General features: G+C 43.0%; 1 pseudogene; it reads right to left on the bottom strand.

The window, feature by feature from the left end:
• Positions 1-913: 913 nt before the first annotated feature.
• Positions 914-1,031, bottom strand: LOC126253962 (5S ribosomal RNA; annotated as a pseudogene).
• Between the last annotated feature and the right edge of the window lie 22,668 nt (positions 1,032-23,699).

Below are 23,699 nucleotides of genomic sequence, written 5' to 3'. Positions count from 1 at the left end.
AGGGACCACGATGACACTATTAGAATCATTACAGCAGGCGAAGAAACAGCACCAGTGATTCTTTCCGCACTCCATACACAGTTGGAACGGATGTAAAGAGAAGAACACCCTTCCACACACTTCATATAGATTTTCAGAGGGTAGATGTAGATGTAGACTGAAGTCGCAGAAATGGCTGAGAGGCGTCTCTATCAACTAAGCTAAGATTACGTGCACGTTAATGTCATAACATATCACCAGACTATGGCTATGTGTTTGAGACCAAATGCAAAGCTGTGGGGTTTATTCTTCAGGTAGCCCTAGGATTTTTCCCAACATTTAATTGCTTCGTTCACCTCCGGCAGCGATTTATCTGAGAAAAATGGCGAGTTTCACCGTGGTTCGGAGTCCAAGTTAAACTGTAAGTCGTGCTGTTGGCGTGTAATGCACTTCAGAGATTGGAAGGAGGCACAGGAGTATCTCCTCCAACAGGGCAATGAAGTCACTGCTGTGTTCAACCCAAAGGTCAGCCTGGGCATAGCGTTACTGCTCAACAATGAGGAAGATCTGATTTCCGGCGTTTCCCGGTTACTTATTAATCCGCATTATAATTAGATAGGGCCAAGAATGAAATACTGTTCGGGTACAGTTACTTTCCGATTATATTCCATGTCATTCCCTTCAAGTCCTCCACCAAATCCCTAGAAATACTAATAAAAAACTAAACTCCTTCCGAACAGGTCATGGAGGCCCAACGGTACTGACCGGCCGTCGTGTCATCCTCAGCCGATAGGCGTCACTGGATGCGGATATGGAGGGGCGTGTGGGCAGCACACCGCTCTCCCGGCCGTATGTCAGTTTCCGAGACCGGAGCTGCTACTTCTCAATCAAGTAGCTCCTCAGTTTGCCTCACAAGGGCTGAGTGCACCCCGCTTGCCTACAGCGCTCGGCAGACCGGATGGTCACCCATCCAAGTACTAGCCCAACCCGGCAGCGCTTAACTTCGGTGATCTGACGGGAACCGGTGTTACCACTGCGGCAAGGCCGTTGGCAGAAGTTCTAGTGGTGTCTTAAATAAATAGTATCTTCTTCCGGGTAGAATATCATAAACATGGGAACCAGGTTTTAAATTGTAAGACATTTCCAGGAGCAGATGTGGACTCTGACCACAATCTATTGGTTATGATCTGTAGATTAAAACTGAAGAAACTGCGAAAAGGTGGGAATTTAAGGAGAGGGGACCTGCATAAACTGACTAAACCAGAGGTTGTACAGAGTTTCAGGGAAAACATAAGGGAACAATTGACAGGAATGGGGGAAAGAAATACAGTAGAAGAAGAATGGGTAGCTCTGAGGGATGAAGTAGTGAAGGCAGCAGAGGATCAAGTAGGTAAAAAGACGAGGGCTAGTAGAAAGCCTTGGGTAACAGAAGATATATTGAATTTAATTGATGAAAGGAGAAAATATAAAAATGCAGTAAATGAAGCAGGCAAAAAGGAATACAAACGTCTCAAAAATGAGATCGACAGGAAGTGCAAAATTGCTAAGCAGGGATGGCTAGAGGACAAATGTATGGATGTAGAAGCGAGTATCACTAGGGGTAAGATAGCTACTTCCTACAGAAAAACTAGAGACACCTTTGGAGATAAGAGAACCACTTGCATGAACATCAAGAGCTCAGATGGAAACCCAATTCTAAGCAAAGAAGGGAAAGCAGAAAGGTGGAAGGAGTATATAGTGGGTGTATACAAGGGTGATGTACTTGAGGACAATATTATGGAAATAGAAGACGACGTAGATGATGACGAAATGGGAGATACGATACTGCATGAAGAGTTTGACAGAGCACTGAAAGACCTGAGTCGAAACAAGGCCCCCGGAGTAGACAACATTCCATTAGAACTATTGACGGCCTTGGGAGAGCCAGTCCTGAAAAAACTCTACCATCTGGTGAACAAGATGTATGAAACAGGCGAAATACCCTCAGACTTCAAGAAGGATATAATAATTCGAATCCCAAAGAAAGCAGGTGTTGACAGATGTGAAAATTACCGAACTATCAGTTTAATAAGTCACAGCTGCAAAAAATACTAACGCGAATTCTTTACAGACGAATGGAAAAACTAGTAGAAGCCGACCTCGGGGAAGATCAGTTTGGATTCCGTAGAAATGTTGGAAAACGTGAGGCAATACTGACCCTACGACTTATCTTAGAAGCTAGAGTAAGGAAAGGCAAACCTACGTTTCTAGCATTTGTAGACTTAGAGAATGCTTTTGACAATGTTGACTGGAATACTCTCTTTCAAATTCTGAAGGTGGCAGGGGTAAAATACAGGGAGCGAATGGCTATTTACAATTTGTACAGAAACCAGATGGCAGTTATAAGAGTCGAGGGACACGAAAGGGAAGCAGTGGTTGGGAAGGGAGTGAGACAGGGTTGTAGCCTCTCCCCGATGTTATTCAATCTGTATATTGAGCAAGCAATAAAGGAAAAAAAAAAGAAAAATTCGGAGTAGGTATTAAAATCCATGGAGAAGAAATAAAAACTTTGAGGTTCGCCGATGACATTGTAATTCTGTCAGAGACAGCAAAGGACTTGGAAGAGCAGTTGAACGGAATGGATAGTGTCTTGAAAGGAGGATATAAGATGAACATCAACAAAAGCAAAACTAGGATAATGGAATGTAGTCGAATTAAGTCGGGTGATGCTGAGGGTATTAGATTAGGAAGTGAGACACTTCTAGTAGTAATGGAGTTTTGCTATTTGGGGAGCAAAATAACTGATGATGGTCGAAGTAGAGAGGATATAAAATGTAGACTGGCAATGACAAGGAAAACGTTTCTGAAGAAGAGAAATTTGTTAACATCGAGTATAGATTTAAGTGTCAGGAAATCATTTTTGAAAGTATTTGTATGGAGTGTAGCCATGTATGGAAGTGAAACATTGACGATAAATAGTTTGGACAAGAAGAGAATAGAAGGTTTTGAAATGAGGTGTTGCAGAAGAATGCTGAAGATTAGATGGGTAAATCACATAACTAATGAGGAAGTATTGAATAGGATTGTGGATAAGAGAAGTTTGTGGCACAACTTGACTAGAAGAAGGGATCGGTTGGCAGGACATATTCTTAGGAATCAAGGGATCACCAATTTAGTATTGGGGGGCAGCGTGGAGGGTAAAAATCGTAGAGGGAGACCAAGAGATGAATACACTAAGCAGATTCAGAAGGATGTAAGTTGCAGTAGGTACTGGGAGATGAAGAAGCTTGCAGGGGATAGAGTAGCATGGAGAGCTGCATCAAACCAGTCTCAGGACTGAAGACCACAACAACAACAATGAAGGTTGGCTGAAACCTGTTTTGGCGTTACAGAGTTATGCTTACATGTCTGCTCTCCCATGTTTTGAATGACTTACAGCTTCCTTCTTATGTCGTGGAACGCGTCTGTATTTCCAAATACAGGAATTATACAGTCAGCCGGATGCAAATAACTGTTTGGTACGTCCTGGCAGATTAAAACAGTGTGTCGGGCCAAGACTCGAACTCGTGACCTTGCCTTTTGCGAGCAAGTGCTCTACCGACTGAGCTACCCAAGCACGACTCGCCACCCGTTCTCACAAATTCAATTCCGTCAGTACTTCGTCTCCTACCTTCCATACTTCTCAGAAGCTCTTCTGCGAAACTGCGAGACTAGCAAGACTAGCACTCGCGGAAGAAATGATACATCGGGCGTGGACTGTGTCATGTGTCCATTTGAAACGTAGTAGGAGAAATAATTGGAAAAAACAGGCGGTGCAACTTATATTGTTTTTGTGTCGGCAATGTAAGCCACTGGGCCGATCAGTGTCAGATTTTTCCAAGCTAGACATAAATAACATAGGCTGGAAAGTGTTTCATTTTATTTTTCACTTGAGCATAGCTGCTCTAAATTCTGACAATTGCTCTCCCGTGGTGTAATTTTACGTAAGTAACCTTTGTAAATCACGACATTTGTCATCTTGGTTAATGTGTTTTTTGTCATACTAAATTTTCTTTGCATTATTTTATATGGTTTTTCAAAATTTCATTCTAATGAAGACATCCTTAGTAGGTGTCGAAACCTAGGTCATTGTATCCAAAGGCCCCAAAATTGCGTCCCCGGTTTAAAATACACTACTGGCCTTAAAAATTGCTACACCACGAAGATGACGTGCTACAGATGCGAAATTTAACCGACATGAAGAAGATGCTGTGATGTGCCGTTGATTAGCTTTTCAGAGAATTCACACAAGGTTGGCGCTGGTGGCGACACCTACAACGTGCTGACATGAGGAAAGTTTCCAACCGATTTCTCATACACAAACACAGTTCACCGGTGTTGCCTGATGAAACGTTGTTGTGATGCCTCGTGTAAGGAGGAGAAATGCGTACCATCACGTTTCCGACTTTGATAAATGTCGGATTGTAGCCTATCGCGATTGCGGTTCATCGTATCGCGAAATAGCTGCTCGCGTTGGTTGAGATCCAATGAGTGTTAGCAGAATATGGAATCGGCGGGTTCAGGAGGGTAATACGGAACGCCATGCTGGATCGCTGGATCCCAACAGCCTCGTATCACTAGCAGTCGAGATGACAGGAATCTTATCAGAATGGCTGTAACGGATAGTGCAGCCACGTCTCGATCTCTGAGTCAACAAATGAGGACGTTTGCAAGACAGCAACCATCTGCACGAACAGTTCGACGACGTTTGCAACAGCATGGACTATCAGCTCGGAGACCGTGGCTGCGGTTACCCTTGACTCTGCATCACAGACAGGAGCGCCTGCGATGGTGTACTCAACGACGAACCTGGGTGCACGAATGGCAAAACATCATTTTTTCGGATGAATCCAGGTTATGTTTACAGCATCATGATGGTCGCATCCGTGTTTGGGGACATCGTGGTAAACGTACATTGGAAGCGTGTATTCGTCATCGCCATACTGGCGTATCACCCGGCGTGATGGTATGGGGTGTCATTGGTTACACGTCTCGGTCACCTCTTGTTGGCATTGACGGCACTTTGAACAGTGGACGTTACATTTCAGATGTGTTACGACCCGTGCCTCTACCCTTCATTCGATCCCTGCGATACCCTACATTTCAGCAGGATAATGCACGAGCGCATGCTGCGCGTCCTGTACGGGCCTTTCTAGATACAGAAAATGTTCGACTACTGCTGTGGCCAGCGCATTTTCCAGATATCTCACCATCTGAAAACGTCTGGTCAGTGGTGGCCGAGCAACTGGCTCGTCACAATACGCCAGTCACTACTCTTGATGAACTGTGGTATAGTGTTGAAGCTGCATGGGCAGCTGTACCTGTACACGCCATCCAAGCTCTGTTTGACTCAATGCCTAGGCGTATCAAGGCCGTTATTACGGCCAGAGGTGGTTGTTCTGGGTAATTATTTCTCAGAATCTCTGCACCCAAATTGCGTGAAAATATAATCACATGTCAGTTCTAGTATAATATACTTGTCCAATGAATATCGGTGTATCATCTGCATTTCTTCTTGGTGTAGCAATTTTAATGGACAGTAGTGTACATAAAAGTCACCATGCCATACGTCCAGTTGTGGACAGTACGAACATTGCATATGAAGAGTTAGTACGTTTTATTCACGATAAAATTAAAAAAGCCTTTGTTTTTTTAAATAAATATTCTGTCGTCGATAGTCGAAGTCTAGTAAGTAAAATAAAAGCTCTGCAGTGTTATCAAGATACTATACTGTTATCATTAGACATTACGAACCCTATACTAACGTGGCAACGGGCTTGCCGCAGTGGTAACACCGGTTCCCGTCAGATCACCTAAGTTAAGCGCCGTCGGGTTGAGCTAGCACCTGACTGGTGTCCATTCGGTCTGCCGAGCGCTGATGGCTAGCGGGATGCAGCCAGCTCTAATGAGGCAAACTGAGGAGCTACTTGATTGAGAAGTAGCGGTTTCGGTCTCGGAAACTGACATACGGCCTAGAGAGCAGTGTATTGTTCACATGGCCCTCCATATCCGCATCCAGTGACGCCTGTGGGTGGAGGATGATACGCCGGCCTGTCGGTACCATTGGGTCTTCGAAGGTCAATGCGGACGGAGTTTGTACTAACGTACCTGTTCAGACAACGATTGACATTGTTAAAATAACCTACGTACTTAAAAAAATATTTTTGACGAGCTAATCACTGACCTAATTCGTTTGCTAAGAATAGTAGTAAAATACAACTATTCTGTTTTCAGTGGCAAACTATACCATGAGCCTGACGGGCTGGCAATGGATATTCCACTGGCAGGCATCTCGACCGATATTTTCAACAATTCGCTGGAAGAGAAATTCTTCCGTAATTTTTCTGCTGCTGATCTGGGTATTTTGTCATATGCGCGGTATGTAGACGACAGTTTGATTGCATACAGTGGTTCCCAGGAAGGAATTCAGTGTTTGTTTGTAATTTTCAATGGTCTTCAGGGAAAAAATCAGCTTCATTTGTGAATTAGAAAATAACGATCGTCAGCATAATTACATGGATCTCAGTATTGCTGTTGACAATGACAGACTTTCTTTCGGTGTTTTTCGAAAAGCAACTAATACATATGTAATTGTGCCCGCTAGTTCCGTGCATCCCCATTCCCATAAAAAATCATTTTTTCATTCAGCATTTCATCCTGCAGTTTCTGTACTTTTTTTCGCCTGTCAAGCTCAATGAAGTGACGAATATAATAACAACTATTGCAGTTAATAACGGCTATGATCCCTCGATAGTTGACAAGATCTTCAAAGTTAAAACTGACGCTAAAGTGACCACTTTAGCATGAGTGCTGTTTCTGACAGTAACAAGTACGAAAACGTTTCCTTGATTCCATTCCTAGGCCCCATTTCTTATAAAATTTGTCGTCTTATTAAAAATACGTATGCAATGGTACCTTTTCCACTAACAATAAACTGCAAAAAAATCTGATTCCTGATCTCAATTTCACAGTTGCTTCTATACACAATTCAGGAGCGTATAAAATCACTTGTGATACTTGGCCCGTTTATTATATGGGACAAACTGGAACATCTTTCAGTATCTGGCACAAAGAACATTATTGGGAAAAAGAGGCACTAATGTATATAATTCCACTTCTGCTGATATTCTGTTAATTTCCAGTCACAAACCGAAAGGTGTTGAAGAAATTTACATTTTACATAGAGAAAAGAAAGGTCATAGGCTCGACGTGCACGAAGACCTGGAGATTTTCAAGCATATTTCTAAGAACAACATCATTTTCTTCGAATCTCTTTCATAGATACTACTATAATTACCTTCATGTAGATATTTTTTTGGATCGTACAGCTGTTAGTATAAATTTTCTGTATTATTCTGTCCTTTATGTAATAGTAATTTTTGTAAAGCCTAATACATGTTTCTTATACGTCATCTGATTGACTACTGCATATTTTCAAAAAAACATTAAGCTCCCTTCTATCGTAATTTGTTTTTATAATTAACGGTCGTTTTTCCAATTATTTCTGTTATAATGTTCCAAATGGGCACGTGTCACTATCCGCGTCCTATAGGCGGCGCAACTTGTATTATTTTTGTGGCAGCAATGTAAGACGCTGGGCTGGTCAGTCTGATGTTGTTCCTAGCTAGGCGTACGTCCTAAGGCTGGAAAGCTATTTTATTTTAGACTTGAGCATAGCTACTGAAATTCCGACTATTTGTAAGTAGGCTGTTTAGGTTTTTTATTGGTAACGCCACCTCTGTATAAAAATCACTGGCTGTGCTGTGTGCAGTCTGTGGCTGCTTTGCATTGTTGTAATACTCGCCATTGTAGTGTTAGGCAGCTGGCTGTGAACAGCGCGTAGCGTTGCGCAGTTGGAGGTGAGCCGCCAGCAGTGGTGGATGTGGGGAGAGAGATGGCGGAGTTTTGTAGTTTGTCATGAACTGCTATATATATATGATGATATCAAGGTAAATACATTGTTTGTTCTCTATTAATATCTTTCATTTGCTAACTATCCCTATCAGTAGTTAGTGCCTTCCATAGTTTGAATCTTTTATTTAGCTGGCAGTAGTGGCGCTCGCTGTATTGCAGTAGCTTGAGCAGCGAAGATTTTTGTGAGGTAAGTGATTTGTGAAAGGTATAGTTTAATGTTAGTCAGGGCCATTCTTTTGTAGGGAATTTTGAAAGTCAGATTGCGTTGCGCTAAACATACTGTGTGTCAGTTTAAGCACAGTCTCGTGTATAATTGTTTGAAAGGGGACGTTTCATATTGCCTTCGCGCATGTGATTTTACGTAAGTAACCTCTATACGCCTTGATTATTGTCGTCTTGGTTAATGTGTTTTTTGTCATACTTCATTTTCTATGTATTATTTTATAGGGTTTCTCAATATTTCATTCTGATGAAGACACCCTTAGCAGGTTTCGGAACCTAGGTCAATGTACCGAACCGTTATATGCATCCGGTTGGCTGTATAATTCATATGTTTGGAAATCTTAAACGATTGCTGAAAAAACAGCCGTGTTTAAAACTGGATGTGTATTTCGTTTAGTTCAAATTTCTCCAGGTGTTCCATAGATATGCTTCTCTATCCCCAGCCCCATTCCCTTGAGTGTTCCATTGATCCATAGTATTTATTATCTTTGTAGCAAGTTCTGTATACTGAGTTTGACTGAAAGTACATGATGCTTTACATGGTACTTTTCTCTACCGCCACCTAACAACTAGGGAAGTAATGTCGTAAAAATTCTCACTGATCAGCCAAAAAACCCGAAAACTTACGGATTCGATATTAATTAAGTTCGTTTGAGAATTTTTTAAAACATTTTTCCAGATAGACGTCACCTTTAAATCAAGTTTGGATGAATTTTATCTATGCCTTCAACAGTTATTCTTAAATGTCATCACATTGCCTCTCCAGCCCTATTATCTATGAGTGTCTTACTCCTGGGGTAACTGTCTCCTGGTGCTACGTCATGTACAACGTGATAACGTGATGATATTACAAGCTTTCATGGAAGATGGAGAAGGGTAAATTAATCAGTATCAATATGAGGTAATGGACTGTAGTCCAGAAACGACCAAGTCGAAAGTTACCAGCGAAAATCATTTTGATACCTCTGACAGTGGAATACATGTACCAGTACTGTTGTTGGTAAGATTGTAGGGTAGGCAACTTTCAGAAGTGGTAGCATGGACTAAAACAAGGAAATGATTCTAGTAAGCATGGGCTCTAAAATGTATACGTTGAGAGCTATGGGCACTTGTTCGTCTTCGATAGTGTGAAACACTAAACAAGTGCCCACAGCTCTTAGAGGTATGCATTTTAGACCCATGTTTATTTATCATTTAATTCTTGGTTTGGTCCACACTACCACCTCTGAAGTTGCCTACCCTACAACCTTAGCAACAACAGTACTGGGACACTGTCAGAAGTATCAGAATGACTTTTGCATATAACTTTCGACTCAGTCTTTCCGGACCAGGGTTCCTTACGTCAAATTGATACATTTATCTTTCTCCATCATCCCTGAGAGTCTGTAACATCTTCACGGAATCACCCCATGACTTTGGTTGAAACTGATTCAGGTGTTCCAGAGCCATGCTTGAATGTAAACACACGTTTACAGTTTATCTGTGAGTAAATTGAAAATGGAGGGGGGGGGGGGGAAGGAGGAAAGGAAAGGTATTATTGATGTCAGTGCATCGGGACATAACACGACATCAGCGACGACCAGTAAAACTATGTACTGGACAAGGATTCGAACCTGGTATCTCCTGCTTACTAGGCAAGTGCGTTATCCACTGTGCCATCCGGGACACAGGATTGTAGAACATGCACAGACTGCCACCGAGCGCCACCTATCCACAATCTGTGTCCGTTTCCACCATGCTTACCACTCTGAGATTCCATCAGGAGGTCGGACACACTTGTGCATCTGCAATGAAGCATGTGGATGACTGGGTGGTGCTGTTCTTTCGGACATGTCCGACGGGACATGCGGATAGTTGGCACTCTGTGGTAATGTGGGTGTGCTGTGAGATGTGCTGAGATAGTCCATGCAATTGTGATAACAGTGTGCCCCGAATGGTGCAGTGGTTAACACATGTGTCTAGTAAGCAGGAGATCCTGGGTTCGAATCCCAGTCCGGTACACATTTTCACTCGTCAGCACTGATTCTGCATAAATTTACCAGTGACATCAGTAATCCCTTCCCTTTCCTTTCCTCCCCACCCCCTCCCTCCGCCTTCAATTTACGTATACTTTATCAAAGCTGTGGATTCGGCGTGGTGTCTGTGCTTTCAGACATGTCTGAAAGAACAGACACCACGCACTCATACAATTATGTATGAGTGCTGATTGAAAAATTAGACACCAGCCGGTAACATCAGTAGTTTACCTGCATCGAATTTTTCACAGACTTCACTGTTGTCACATTTCGCCCCCTGCCCCAATTCCTATGACTGTGTGTTGTTGCTAGTTCGCCCCCCTCCCCCCCTCTTCCCTCCCCTCTTCGCCTCCAATGCAGGCCAACTGCCCTGTACATAAAACTACGGGGAATTCAATAATTGATGGAAACTTCAAAAACAGATCAGTTTCCCTACATATAAAATAAGGTAAACCATGATTGTGGACCTAGCCACGTTCTCCTAAGTGTAAACTTTTGGGAAAAGAAATGTGGGGAGTTATCCTATTGGTTGAAACTGCAAAATGATGGAAGCAGGTCACTTGCACTAAGTATAAAATCCAAAATGGCTGACCTGGGAATATGAGCATAAGCTGCGTTGTTGTGGAAATACAAGCATAATGCCATGACGTCACAATCCAAGTTGACTAATCTGGTGGATTCTGGCACACCCTACTTGATTGCCAGGCCATTTATGCTAAGTACAGAATTCGGTTCTGTGTTTAAAATGGTAGAAAATTTAAAAAAACCATTGGTTTTCCTATGATGTTACAGGCCACTTGTACTATGCTTATACAAGAACCGCCACCACTCCTGGTATAGGATAGGAACAACTGTGTCTTTCATTAACAAAGACCACGCTGAGATGAGCCTTGTCTTTGCAGGACAGTGCCAAGCTGAACTTCCCCAGTCCCCACCAGGTTGGACCGTTGCTGCAAATTTGCGCCGTCGCTAACAGCCAAGAAGGAACAGGCAGTTTTCATCCAACCCAGTTACCCAAGATTAACATTTTAGGATAGGATGTGAACAAATGCGTTCCATAAACAATTTTATCATCTTTCTGATGTCACCATTTAAACAATTTAACCTACCACACTCATCCTAAATTGATCCTAACTTTAAAATACCTAGGAATTCGCTTATCCTAATTTTAAAATGTTAGGAAGCCCTATGGTTATCTGAACTAGATCTCTTTCACTAGTAGATCATGTGTGGTTGTCAAACACTTCTTTCTGTTGTGTGTAGTACGATAGATCTAGGGGAGATCTGCATATTGTAATACATCAAGATACCAGTGTGTAAATGGAATAGTAATGGGATGGCAGAGCCACCTGTGGTTTGCCTAGAAAAACTATGAGAGCTATGAGGGTACGCTGAAAATTAAACCCTCCGAATTTTTTATGTGAAAACTCTTAAAGCGTTCTAAACAAAGGAGATGTAATTAGTATTCTACACATTTATTCTTTATCTCTACGTATTTATACTCAACATAGTCACCCCGGTCAGGAGCACATTTCTCGAAATGAAAGACCGATTTGTTGATATCCTCACTTGTGGTGGGAGGAAACAACATGTATTGGGCGAAAGGTTTGCATTCCTCACTGTATGATGCAGCGCCTGCTGCTCTGGAATCATACAGGGGAGATGAAATTGGCCAGATACACTCAAGACCATCCAGTCCACTTATCTAATGGTAGTTACATAAAGAAAACACAGAATATAACTGTCTGATGTTTGTGGTAGTGGAGCCCATCTCTTAGAGGGTAGGAGTGTGCTGCAGCACTGGAGAGTTGGCGGTGGTAGCAGTGTCCACCAACAATGCAGACTACTCCAGCTACGGAACGTCTTAACTTTTCTATTGTGTTCCTCCAATGCAACAGGATGCACTCCTGTTCTGATTTGTTTAAGTCTAAAATCGTGCAGTCCTAGGAGTACACCAGAAAGCATGCACACTGTGGTGTGTATGCACTGCCTTAGTGGACAAAATGACTTGCTAGCTGACTTGGAATACTACACCTGGCTCTATGACACGTCAATCTGAGACTTGGAATAGGAGCACTAGCCCAACTAAGACGTCATAATCCAAATAGCTGACCTGCAATACAAGAAGGTGATCGAACATGGCAACCAGGTATACTGGTACACCAGTGAGAGATGTACCTACATACACTCCTGGAAATGGAAAAAAGAACACATTGACACCGGTGTGTCAGACCCACCATACTTGCTCCGGACACTGCGAGAGGGCTGTACAAGCAATGATCACACGCACGGCACAGCGGACACACCAGGAACCGCGGTGGTGGCCGTCGAATGGCGCTAGTTGCGCAGCATTTGTGCACCGCCGCCGTCAGTGTCAGCCAGTTTGCCGTGGCATACGGAGCTCCATCGCAGTCTTTAACACTGGTAGCATGCCGCGACAGCGTGGACGTGAACCGTATGTGCAGTTGACGGACTTTGAGCGAGGGCGTATAGTGGGCATGCGGGAGGCCGGGTGGACGTACCGCCGAATTGCTCAACACGTGGGGCGTGAGGTCTCCACAGTACATCGATGTTGTCGCCAGTGGTCGGTGGAAGGTGCACGTGCCCGTCGACCTGGGACCGGACCGCAGCGACGCACGGATGCACGCCAAGACCGTAGGATCCTACGCAGTGCCGTAGGGGACCGCACCGCCACTTCCCAGCAAATTAGGGACACTGTTGCTCCTGGGGTATCGGCGAGGACCATTCGCAACCGTCTCCATGAAGCTGGGCTACGGTCCCGCACACCGTTAGGCCGTCTTCCGCTCACGCCCCAACATCGTGCAGCCCGCCTCCAGTGGTGTCGCGACAGGCGTGAATGGAGGGACGAATGGAGACGTGTCGTCTTCAGCGATGAGAGTCGCTTCTGCCTTGGTGCCAATGATGGTCGTATGCGTGTTTGGCGCCGTGCAGGTGAGCGCCACAATCAGGACTGCATACGACCGTGGCACACAGGGCCAACACCCGGCATCATGGTGTGGGGAGCGATCTCCTACACTGGCCGTACACCACTGGTGATCGTCGAGGGGACACTGAATAGTGCACGGTACATCCAAACCGTCATCGAACCCATCGTTCTACCATTCCTAGACCGGCAAGGGAACTTGCTGTTCCAACAGGACAATGCACGTCCGCATGTATCCCGTGCCACCCAACGTGCTCTAGAAGGTGTAAGTCAACTACCCTGGCCAGCAAGATCTCCGGATCTGTCCCCCATTGAGCATGTTTGGGAGTGGATGAAGCGTCGTCTCACGCGGTCTGCACGTCCAGCACGAACGCTGGTCCAACTGAGGCGCCAGGTGGAAATGGCATGGCAAGCCGTTCCACAGGACTACATCCAGCATCTCTACGATCGTCTCCATGGGAGAATAGCAGCGTGCATTGCTGCGAAAGGTGGATATACACTGTACTAGTGCCGACATTGTGCATGCTCTGTTGCCTGTGTCTATGTGCCTGTGGTTCTGTCAGTGTGATCATGTGATGTATCTGACCCCAGGAATGTGTCAATAAAGTTTCCCCTTCCTGGGACAATGAATTCACGGTGTTCTTATTTCAATTTCCAGGAGTGTATATGCACCTACAGAGGTGAAAGCAGCCTCTTTGTAGCAATGAATTTCGAGGCAGTCTGATGTCATGCTGTGCTCTCTTAGCAATACTGGTGTTGAGATACAGTGGTCTTTCAGCTTGAGACGATGTCCCCAGTGCGACATGCAGCCTGTCCTAGCACGGTCTGGAAGGCACTGCACAGTAAAGCGTGTTGGCGTTGACACAAGATGGCATCCACAAGTCTACCAATGATCAGCGTGGCGCGATGTGGCATGCAGCGGTTTTTAAATAAAACTGCAACTGAATATCTCCCCTATTTCTTTCCCCTCAACTACTTTCGACAGTGACGAGTGTTGAACTGAGTTCAGGCTGCGTCAGTGGGCTATTCAATATTAAGTCTGGGATGAGTGATTTATAGTTTGATACCAGTAGACTCCGCTTCTCTTTAAAATTCTGCAAGTGGATTTACTCTCTGTCACTCAGGTTAAAGTACAAGTGTGTTCCTGCATTTTTCATGTTTCCCTTCATCTTAACTCTAGTCACACAGACTGTGGCTACAGTGCTGTCACAACAGCATACTAGCTTAGGGAATCGGAACTTCGATACTCCAGTTCATTTACGGTTATTGGATCAGCACTGTGTGTGTGGTGTCTTTCTGAATGGAGCTGCCGCTGGTGCATATTGGCATGTCTGAAGGTGACGTGGCCCTTAGTGTTGGGACTGTGGATGGCATGATGGCAGACTTCTTGACTGGTCTGCTGACTGTGAACTTCGTGATAGTGGAGTAGGGAGCTGTCTTTGGCAAGGGTATTTGTTTAAATTAAAATGCATGAGTTCCTACCAAACAGAAAACAATGTAGACTATAACTTAGTGGAGTAAGTCAGGGCTGCTCCCCCAGGGATGGTGGTGGCACAGATGGGACGGCTGTCACGCTCTCCACAGGTGGTGTGGGTAGCACGGATGCTGGTGGCATGGGGGTAGTGGAGTACAGCGACAGTACAGGAGCAGATCAGATCCATTTTCCTTCTCTCACTGGTGTGACAGTATACATGGTTGCTTTGTTCGATCGCCATTTTGTATTCCAGGTCAGCCATTTGGATTTTAACTCTTAGTTGGGCTAGTGCTCGTATTCCAAGTCTCAGCAATCTGAGCCAAGGGTGGTATTCCAAGTCAGCTAGCTCCATTTTATACTTAGGACAACAATGCTTAGGACAAAAACCCTCCCTCCACAGGAAACACATTAGCACAACTGGGCTATTCTTCTTTATTTCCAGTAAAAAATTTGAATTTCCCACCAGAATATTAATTTGTCACTATTTTATACGCAGGGCAACTAGCCTTTCTGATAGGCAGGGGTGGGAGGTGGAGAAATCGCATGAGTTATTGATGACCTCATCTGGGGGTGGCATCCTATCTTGGGGCCGTTCTCTCCTTGTATATCTACTCCAGTTCTACACCGTGTCAGCATTCGAAAGCGACCAGTGTACGCTCTTAAAGGGTAATTAAGCCTAGTGAGCTTAGTAGCACTACGTTCGCTGACGTGGGTGTTGTCTGCACGAGAGTATCATCACTGTACTACGCTATGAACGACATCTCTCGATGAATGTGGTCGAGTACAAGATAAAGAAACCGTTAAGAGCATTAAATAGCCGAAACAGGTTGGCACTTTCCGAATGGAGGAAACCGATGTTCGTCGCACTCGCGTACGTATTTCGCTTGTTTGGGTGGTCGGCTGATAACAGCCAACCTGCGCTGCCCAGCCGGCAGGTGCGACGGAGCTGACCGAGCAGCTCCAGCAGACCGTGTACAGCTGAGGCGCACCGGCAAGGCTCGGAGCGGTGTCTGCCAAAGCGGCTTACGACTGCGGTGCGCTCCCTAATCCTCTTGCTGTGGCCTGTGCGCGCCGCACAGAGGAGCGGACATCTCGTTAAAAAGCGCGCCGCCACCACCTTGACGCGCCACTAGCACAGCCAGCGCCGACAAGGATCCCATTGTGAGAGGAACCTACAGTCTGCACGCTGTTTTCAGCTGTCGCAGGGGACGAGACAGCAGGAGAGCGCATAGGCTCCTCTGAAAAGGGGCCGAGTGCGGTGTAGGGAGAGCAAGTGCCCACTAAGAGCTCCTGCTACGGAGAATAGATGTAACGAACTACGGTTTCCCATTGACGTTCTACTGTTGTGGTTAAGTGCTTCTACTTTTTGCCAGGATACGTACTTCTTTGGCCCACTTATCACAATGTTGTAAGTCATTTGTAGTTCGTGCAGTAAGGTCAGCGTCTTTGACAATCAAAACCTCCGTGTAACAAGGCAAATGTAGCTCGTGGCTTACGGGTAGCGTCTCAGACCAGTAATCAAAACGTCCGGGGGTCCCGGTTTGGATCTCAGCTACTGCTTAAATTTCGAGTAAAAAGTCCTCAACAATGACGGCTGAATATCTCCAGTATAAGAAGTCAACCTCTTTCTGCCAACGGTCTTGTCCGAGAAGACGGAGGAACGAACAGAGGTTCAGGGTATCTCCTACCCCGAAAATCAGAAGAATCAGCAATGATCAACGGCAATTTTATGCAAAGGCAATGGAAACCGCTGCGCTAAAGAAACACTATGTGAAGCCACAGGACATGTGGCCCGTAACTGAAATTAGTCATGATCTCTCTGTCGGCAAAAGGCTCCGGATTGATCTCCAATTCGGATCTCCGGGAGGGGACTGCCAAGGAGAAGTCGACGATGAGACAAAGAATAATCACTGGAAGTTTAACATTTTACGAGTCGTGGCATGGAAAGTCAGAGGACTGAATGTTAAGCTAGGAAATGTGAAAGGCAACTACATGAGCTCCGTTTTCATGCAGTAGAAGTTGGAATAGAAGAAGCAGAAGATGATGAGATGGAGTATACGATTATATTGGCCGCGCGGGGTAGCCGCGCGGTCTTTGGCGCCTTGTCACGGTCCACGCGGCTCGCCCCGTCGGAGGTTTGAGTCCTCCCTCGGGCATGGGTATGTGTATGTTGTCCTCAGCGTTAGTTAGTTTAAGTTAGATTAAGTAGTGCGTAAGCTTAGGGAACGATGACCTCAGCAGTTTGGTCCCATAAGACTTTACCACAAATTTCCAATACCCGATTATATTGATCGTGTAATTCAGTGTGTAAAGGATAATGAAAATAAGATTGTGATAACCGACTGGGACGCTGTAGTATGAGAAGAAAAAGAAGAAGCAGTTACAGAAGAACATAGGTTAGGCAATAGAAATGAGAGAGCAGAAAGACCAACTGAGTTCTACAATAAATTTCGGTTTAAAAAAAAGTCACAGATCGAAGAATCATTCCTAAAACTGGCCTGGACACAGAGAAAAATCCCAAATGGGTGGTATAGTGGCCAGACAGAGTTTCAGAAATCAGATATTGCATTGCAAGGTGTACCCAAGAGCAGATAGAGACTCGGATCACAATTTAGTGATGATGACGATTAGTCTTAACCTGAGAGAAACGTCTGGATGAATCATTGTGAAGATAGATGACATACTGAAGAACTGAGAAGTGCGATAATGAAATCCACAGTATTCAGTTCGTTTTAAGAGGACTCGAAATCTCCGAAAAGTGAGTCACAGATCTTGGACAGACCAGCTTTTAAGAGGCAGTCAAATGAAAATGAGGCAGATCTAAAAAAGTAAGTAAACTGTTAATTATTTCAAAAGTAATCACCGTAACTGCTAATGCGTTTATCCTACCGTGGAAATCATTTATGGTTGCCTATTGAACCATGATTGTACTGCAGCATACTCGAAACAGCAGCCTCCATGTTGCCATGGTTGTTGCGAATATTCTGTAGAAGCCTCGTCAGAGAGCCCTTACACACTCTCCATGCAGTCCGCAACTCTCCCCATGCGATTCCCATATTTTTGCAGCCCTGAAGGAAGGCATTCGTGGCCGTCGATTTGCTTCGAAAATTTCGATGGAAAGCTCTTACACATCCTCCATACACTCCCGATCTCTCCCAATGCGGTTTTCATAGTTTTCGATCCCTGAAGAAAGGCATTTGTCGCCGTCGGTTTGCTTCGGACGAAGAGGTTCAAACTCACAGGCGACCGCAAACGTGAAAGCCTTGGTCCTCTTGTCTCACAGTGGAATAAATGTATTAATATTTATGGTGATTACGTTTGAAGTAATAAACAGTTTAATTACCATTTTCCATCTGTCTTCTTTTCATTTAAGAACCCCTTATAGATACAAGGAAGGTAAGTGTGAAAGAACTTAGGGTAAGAGAAGAAGTACTTCCGTTGACCGACAAAAAATGGAAGTACAAAGATGCTTGGGGAAAGATAGAAATACCGCATTGTGAGACACTTAGGAATGAATTAAGTAGGAACTGCAGGGGAGCCAAGGCGAAATGGCTACAGGAAAAACGTGAAGAATTTCAAAAATAAAAAGGTCAGAAGGACTTATTCGGCTTATAGAAAGAATAAAAGAACTGTGAAACTTAAAGCAAGAGCGTCGTATAAAGAATGGAATGGTAATTCCATTGCCAACGAACGCAGAGGGGAGAGCGGGCAGATGGAAAGTGCATTTACTCTGAACACCTTTATGAGGACATGGAACTGACGACGAGATATAAGAAGAAATGCGAGTCGACACGGAAGTCTTACAATATCGAGTGTTAGAAACAGAGTTTAATCGAAATTTGTGATTAAATAAGGCTGAAGGGATCGATAATATTCATGGGAATTTTTAAATTCGTTGGATTAATGGGCAACCAATCGACTCTCCAAGTTTTCTTTGTAGAATCTAAGCGTCTTCAGACGTACCATCAGACTTTCGGAAAAATATCATCTCTACATTCCCTAAGATACCAACGGCAGAGAAGTGTTCCACATCAGCTTAATGGCTCATGTATCGAAGAGTAATGCTCGGAAGGACGGGAAAGAAAGCAGAAGATTTTTTTAGAGAACGATCAGTTTGGCTTTAGAAAATGTACAGGTACCAAAGAAATATTTGTGACATTGCACCTGACGATGGAAAAAGACTTAAGGTAAATCAAAACACATTCATAGGATTTGTCGACCTAGAAAAAGCGGTCGACTACGTCAAATGGTGCAAGATATATGAAATACGGACAGGCTATTAATATACTATATGTACAAGAACCAAAATTACAAAACAAGAACAGAAAACCGAAAAGGAAGTGCTCAAATTACAAAGAAAAATATAACACTGCGAATTAGTGTTTCGCCGTTGCTATTCGATCTACATATAGAAGAAGCCATGACGGAAAGAAAGATTGGGTAGTTGTATTAAAATTAAGGGAGAATAACAATAATGAGATCAACTTCTCAGTCGTATATTTTAGCTGACACCTTCATAAACACATTAGACACAAGTTTTTTCGCTAATTGTGAACAGACAACCAAGAAAATTCGGACTATAAACGTTACATGGATGACACTTTAGTATTTCTTGAGGGATCTGTTACCGACATGACCAACTTAACAGCTTGCATCCAAATATAAAATTTACGAAAGAAATGGAAGTTAACAAAAGTATAAATTTCCTGGACCTCAAATTTCAAATATTAACAGCCAGCTTAAATTTGGAATTTTCCGTAAGACAGCCACCATAGATTGCATAATAAGTAATGATTCTTGCCACCCACTGTGCAATATGCGAACCTATTTTAACTCTATGATACATAGGTTAAATAAAGTTCCGCTGGACGATGACGAAATAAACAAGGAGCTAGATATCTTGCAGGAAGTAGCGATTAACAATGGTTTCAGAGCGGAAATGGTCACAGAAATATTTGAACGGAAAGTTAGAAAAGGCAGAGCAGGTATAACCGATAAAATCACACTTCAAAGCGATAATGTTAACTATAAAAAACTAAGTTTGCCAAATTACCATATTTAGGAGTAGTATCAGATAAAATTGCACAGATGTTTAAGAAAACCAACGTGGGGACCAGCCTTCACACAGACAATATATTAAATAAAAAATCAGGCATGGAACAGGTAGAACAAACCAGTTTGCAAGATCAGGGGTTTACAGAATAGAATGTGGCTCATGCACAAAATGGTATATTGGACAAACTGGGCAGGCATTTAACGACAGATTTAAAAAACACATCAGGCAGACAGGGAACAATACCACTACCTAACTGAGAATAAACATATGGTCAACAACATGGATTCATCCATTAAAATACTGCATACTGTGGCTAAAAGTAGGATCATGAAAATTCTAGAAGAAATAGAGTTTCGCAATTTTATTAAAAATTGTCCTAGTGACCTACTTAATGATCAAACTGATTTAAAAAGTAAAAGATTTTGAGATAATTTCCAGTTCGTTTAATGTACACATGACAGACTGTAAAATGGCTTTCGGGCGCAATACCTTTGACATCTGATGGGAGTTTACCACCCTGACATTTTGTATAGACAAGCGCGTAAAGGAGGTATTATAATAAAATACGTGGATACTTAAAAATTATATTAGTAACTGTGAAGTGTCACATCCGCTACCACTTGGAATGTATCTATTCTCTTATTTTATGTATTTTAGGATCGCCAATTTTTATGTGATGTATCTGACCAGTTTTGTCTTAAATCATAAATAACAACTTTTATCAGTAATCCCGGTATATTTTACTGTAAAGAAAAGTTTATGGACTATAACGAGGGAAGAAAAGCATACTCCAATGTATTTTATTTTTGTATGTTTTATAAATGAAATGTAGCCTCAACATTTTATCGTTTCCGAAGAATGTAACTTATTGTATCAATCTACTTCAACAGTGATTCTTAGAACTATACAGTTATTTTGGACACTTATCGAAAACATTTTAAGCAATTTCGATGGAATAGTATACATATTTTCTTAGCATTGTTTGCTATAATAGATCCTGGTTGAAGGATGCATCCTGTATTTGTCCGGAGGCATTGTGATGTTTGTCCTGATTTGTGGTGCTGCACAGTGAATTGGATTGCTGGCGAGCGTTTTACGCTATTCATATTCGTAAAATGTATACGCACACAAAGTATTATACATCAGAGCTCTGTCTTCATCTGATTTACGGGCACTTAAGTCAATGTGAGAGCTTATTAACATATAACACATGTATTATCCTCTATTATTTTATAAAGAAATACTCCCATCCTATCGTACTGCCCCTTACAATAATAGCACTATTTAGAAAGCTGTATGACGTCGACAGCTGAAAAGATTTTACGATATAAAGCTTATAAGTTGTATCCTTGGTGTGCACTATCTTTGCTACGTGCACAGGCAGTACCTTCAGTAAATGTATTTTCGCGCCAACAGACTTAGCTCCACATATTGTCAGTGCACCTGAGCTTTATTTGCGATAGATTATTAGAACGATGGTAACATTGACAATTCAGCACATATTTAACAACATTTTACGATGTAGTAAGTGTCGTACTCATCGGATCTTGGGGACTCTCACATTCAAAAGGCTGCATTTTGACGATGACATGTACTCATATCAGATAGTCCTATTTCCTGACAATGTATGTTATGTATATTTCTCACCAGTTTTTATAATTACGCTACTATCTTAATGAAATGTTTGTTTGTTTATTTATTTGTATACACCCTGTGCTTCATTTTTGTATCTTTTGTGTTTAGGTAACTTTTGCAGTGTTATTTGAAAATGGAACTAAGGCCGAAATTGCAATCGTAATAATAAGTGTGTCATACAGTCAACGGCTACTATGATGTCTTTTAAAAAATAATGAGATCGCTCATGACACTGCTACTCGTAGTGAAAGTCTGGAGGAATTTCAGTACTTGCTGAATGAAAATAACAGTCAAGTGAGGACACATTGCAGATTGAGAGCGAACCGAAAAGAGTAATTAGCAGTACGAGAGATGTGCGTAATGATGAGCCTAACACCAAATTGGGGACCTCATTCCCTGAAGTAGAGAAATTGAAGAAAGCAAGATAGCACCTGACACACAAAGCAAGGAGCACGTAAAAATTAGACGGCCATAGGCAAAGAGCGCATGTGTCCTCAGAGTCTTTCCGGCGGCATGTCTTTTCGGTCATGTGCTTTGTGGAATTTATGTTAAATTTTATTTAATTTTCCGTCCAATTTGTGTTTTACTCCTACCAATGCAGTAGCCTGCACTCTTCCGCACCACGTGCGTTTTTTTTGTAAATCATAAGCCTCAGTTTCATCACGGAGAAGATGGGCTCATGTTTGGCAAATTTATTTACAAAATTATTGAGTTGTGCGGAATTTCAGAAGTGGGCTTTGTTCTCTGCAACTGACCGTTACAACCAGTCGCACTCTGATCCATTGAGCTTACATGCGGAGTACAGAAGTTTTCTTCTAAATTCTATCTTTCGTTGTGTGAGCGATCAGTGTGAACGTGGTGTATGTGTCCTTGATAAACTGTAATCCGTAATTTTAGACTTGCCCCCACACGTGTCGGTTCAGTTGTTATTTTGTATAATTACTATGTGTCGAGATTCACGCGCCACCGATCCAAGTAACTGTGTTTTAACTTAACGTCTGTGTGTGTGTTACTTTTGACGAGGAAATAAATGTTAATTATTGCTAGATTCGTTGCTCTTATATCTCACAGCGTCATCCCTAGTCACGATCCTTAAAATCAGTCAGTTTGCACCTTCCATTAATAATGTTTCAGTGAAATGTATCATGATTATTGTACATCTAAAACATGGATTGCTATTTTACTAAATCATCAAATTATCTGTTACATGGCGCCTTTTTATCAGTTTAATTAATTCATATTTAAATAAATTTAGCCCAATAATCAGAAATTTTGTGTTTGGTACTTGTTTCAGGCAAGTGAACGTATGCTCCAACTGCATGGTCATTCTTGAGATAAAGGAAATCAGAAAAGAGGTATTCGGCGAAGCTGATCATACCAGTACCTTGCAATAATAAAAGACGACAAGTATTATTCAACAGGACAATAGACATTTAGTGAGGTATCAAGGAATAATTTCCATGGTACTTGAGGGAGCGGCAGAGGCTTAAAAAGGCAGGGGAAGAGAGATTGAACTTTATCCAACAAATAATTGAAGACCGTGTGCGCGAGTTCTACTCTGAGGGGAAGAGTATGGCACATTAGGGGAATTCGTGATGCATCGCATCAAACCAGTCAGAAGAATGATGGCAAATAGGGGGACTGTGGGAGCTTTATGATTGCTGGCTGCTGCCGAAGTGCGTTGGTCCAAAGTAGCTAGCCCTTTCTTGCGCCACATCACCATAACGCAGCTAGACGAGCCGCCTAACCGGTCCTGTTGTCTGTCTAATAATCAATCCCGTGTGCACCCATTAAGTTCAATGGAAAGTTGAAAGTTTTAATTATCGTCTGAAAAATATAGTTACATAAGTCAACTTTTAATTTCGTTCATCAGCCTGGGTCAGTGTGTGATAAGTTAAATAATACATTTTCTGTTTGTTTGCGGGCACATGTCTGCAGCCCTGGTAGACAATGAAATCCTCGCGCTGCAGTACCGTAAAAAATTGCTGGAGAACCCAAACCACAATTGCTCAAACTGGTGACAAACCTATCATATGGAACAGCGGTTGGGTAGCACAGAGGTTTCGACTTTGGTCACGCAAGTCTGAACGACGAGGAACGAAATGGCAGGCCATCATCCAGAGAATAACTGGGAATCGCAAGTGGAGGCTCTGGTGCTCGAGGGTGGCGTATCACAATCGAGGTGATACTAGAAAGAGTGAAAAATCATTCATTCATCAGTTTTCACCGTGTTGTACGACATTCCGATCATGAAAAAATAACGTCGCCGCCCGCTAAGTTCCACGACTGCGCACACCTATTCAGAAAGCTCGCCGAACCGACGCAACAGGAGAAATGTTGCAGCTGTGTGTCAGGCCAATCCAAATGAAGTTCTTACTTGCTATGGACGATTGCTGCAGGCATTACTACGTCCCTGAGGCAAAAGAGCAAAGCAAACAGTGG

Source organism: Schistocerca nitens, chromosome 4 (genome assembly GCF_023898315.1).
Source record: "Schistocerca nitens isolate TAMUIC-IGC-003100 chromosome 4, iqSchNite1.1, whole genome shotgun sequence".
Classification (NCBI taxonomy): Eukaryota; Metazoa; Arthropoda; class Insecta; order Orthoptera; family Acrididae; genus Schistocerca; species Schistocerca nitens.
Note: the sequence above shows the minus strand (reverse complement) of the source record. Positions and strands in the feature narration are given on the sequence as shown.